Here is a 3143-nt window from a genome sequence, read left to right as displayed (position 1 = left end):
TTGTATACAGAGTCGAGGCTCGTGAAAGAGCTAACATTAATCAAACAAACAAATCAAACAAACAAGCAAACAAAGTACAGACTTGGCATTTAATATGGAATATATATTTATTTCTTGACTTGGGTTTACTTTCTGAACTCAGTATATCAATCTGGTGAGTTTCTTTTACCCTTCGATGATTTCTTTGTTAAAAGAACCATGTCACTGATTGTCTTTCGCAGCAAGAAGTCAATAACAGGATTATATCACAGGTGGCGTGACAAAATGTAAGGACAGGTACATTTGACGATTGGCTTCACAATCGGGTATATAAGGGTTGTTGCGATCTGTATTAGTGGAAAACAACTGCTGCACGTCTACAAAAGTTATTGCCGCTTCCTCTGGAGATGGTCCGTCAACTTGACAATGCTGTTTGTCATGGAGTGGTGGCTTTACGAAATTCTGGCATGAAACAGCGAGCTATTGCTCGGCAGTATGGCATCACTCAAGGTCAGGTGTCAAAGATCCTGAAACGAAATGCTCAGAGGGGTGTCCCTACTCCAATACCGAGGCCAGGACATCCACGCAGAACCACAAGGAGAGATGATCGCCAGCTGCACCGGTTAGTCTACAATGGCCGTACCAAGTCAGCTAATCGGCTGAGGGCTGAGTGGCAGCAACTGACAAATGTGCCTGTATCCAGAAGGCTGGTCAACCAACGACTGGTTCAAGCAGACTATCGTGCCAGGCGTCCCCTGTGTAAGCAACGCCTGACCAGACAACACAGCCAGCGCCGATTGCAGTGGGCCAGAGAGCACTGTCAATGGCAGCCAGGACACTGGAATCACGTGACCTTCAGTGACGAGTCTAGATTTCTGGTCTATCGTCAAGATGGCCGCGTCCGAGTGCACAGACAAGTGCAAGAAGCCCACAACGAAGATTGTATAGTGCCAAGAGTCCAAGGTGGAGGTGGTGGGGTGACCATTTGGGCTGCTTTTCATGCAGGGGGCAAAACTGACCTGGTTGTTCTGAATGGAAACCTGAACCAGTTCAAGTACAGGGTCATTCTGGAAGAAACATTGCTTCCATTTGCTCGTGCAGCCTTTCGAGGAAACTTTGTCTTCCAAGATGACAATGCACGGCCTCATCATGCTCGCTTGATCCAACACTTTCTTGCTGACCGTGGTGTAGGGCATATGGAGTGGCCTGCCATGTCCCTGGATATGAATCCGATAGAGAACTTGTGGGCAGAATTAACGCATCAAATCGATGACTTGGACCAGCAGCCTACCTCTGTGCGTGAAATGCAGCAGACTATTGTCACTGCATGGCAAGCGATTCCTGTCCAAACCTTGGCAAATCTCGTGAAAAGCATGCCTCAACGTGTACGTGCTCTCCTGAATTCTCGTGGGGGTTACACGAAGTACTGAACTGTAATTTTACTGTCCGTAATCCCAGTCATAATTTAGCTTTTGTTTTTGTTGAAATTTTTTTTGGCTAATGTGCAAAATAAAGAGATACTTCTGGAAAACGTACAGAAGTTTAACACAGTACTGTCCGTGAATTGAGTTCGATATCAGTTTACATCACTTTCAAGGATCAATTTATTTGCTTCGAAATGTCAAATGTGGTTTTTGTTTCTCTTAAAGGTCACATTAACAAAATCTAGAATAATTTCAACATAATTCCAATGATCTTTTGGTTCTAAGTCATCTTGAAAAGTAAGTTCACCCCAACAAAAAATATATTCCATATTAAATGCCAAGTCTGTATATAAAAAGGGGAGCGGTCGACAAGATGGGGAGAGAATGGGAGGAAGCACACAAACACAACATTTGAGAGCAGGGACATCGGGAGATGTGTGGGAGGGAGAGGGCCTGGGGGGAGGCAGGATAGGTATAAAACGCAAGGACACCAAGGACTTCCAGGAAAGAAGTCGGCACCTCAAAAAAGTGGATTTGGGGTGAAATTAGCGGGGGTAGAAAAGATCAAGGTTTTGGATTGGGGAAGATAAGAGATGGTGGTGAACAGCCGTTTTAAAGACCTGGAGGGAGGAGTGGGATTGAAGAGAGTGAGGGAGTTTGTTCCAGAGGTGGGAGAAAAGAGGAGTGAAGGTGAGCAGAGAGTCTTGATTTTGGCAGTTTAACCATAAGAGGGTTGCAGGCAGATCTTGTGCGACCTGTAGGAATATTTGGAGGACAGAGTCCAGAGAGAGCTGGGGGAGCAAGGCCGGAGAGGAGTCGATAGAAGACGGAAAGACCACCAACCTGCCTGCGGTGAGTAAGTGAAAGGGCCCTCGGAGATAGCGTCATCGCGGGAGATTCCAATGATTCTGAACGCTTTGGTTTCAACAGCGTGAAGTCGAGCTAGGTGTGAGGCAGGAGCACCAGCCCAGAGCGGAGAGCAGTACTCCATTGAGCTGCGGATGAAAGCCTTGTATGTGGTGAGGAGCTCAGGTGTGCCAAGGAAGGACTTCGCACGACGGAGGATGCCCAGTCGGCGACTGGCTTTGGAGGCCAGATTTGAAATGTGGTTTTCCCAGGAAAGATCATGGCAGATAGTGAGACCCAAAAGCTTGAGTGACAGAACTTCTTGGAGAGGATTATTCAGAAAGTAGATGGGAGGGTTGTCCAGTCGGTCTTTTCGGAGAGACATCGTAAGAGTGTGAGATTTGTCAGGATTGAAAGACATGTTCCACTTGTTTGCCCAGTCTGTGATTCCGACTGTGTGATTTCTGTGATTCCAACATGTTCCACAATTAACATGGGTGGGAGGGGTAGTGACGTGTTTTCGGTGCAGATCAGCTACTGGAGTGCACATAATTGTTTGTTAAGACAGACGGCGCGATTAAATGTCCACAGGACACTAATGGCCAATTCGCGCCTGTCTGTTCTGAGGTGTAACAAAATCCAGTGAATGAAAGCGCTTGCCGCCACTTCCATCGATCCCCTCTCTGTGCTTCCTGCAGCAAATGCTGCTTGGTGGTTAGTGGATGAGGTGGGGATGATGGCCGAAGGTGAGCAAGTCGTGTGTGGTGGCCACTTGACCATGAAGCACAGAACGATTAAACTAAAACACGGTACACAATTACCCACGAAGAAATTAGAAAAAGGGGAAAACCCTCTCTACCCTTCACATACTAACCCACTACACCAGGGAAAGGG

This window comes from Myxine glutinosa, chromosome 2 (assembly GCF_964187855.1).
Source record: "Myxine glutinosa chromosome 2, kmMyxGlut1.1, whole genome shotgun sequence".
In the NCBI taxonomy this organism is placed as follows: Eukaryota; Metazoa; Chordata; class Myxini; order Myxiniformes; family Myxinidae; genus Myxine; species Myxine glutinosa.
This window is presented reverse-complemented; position numbering follows the sequence as displayed.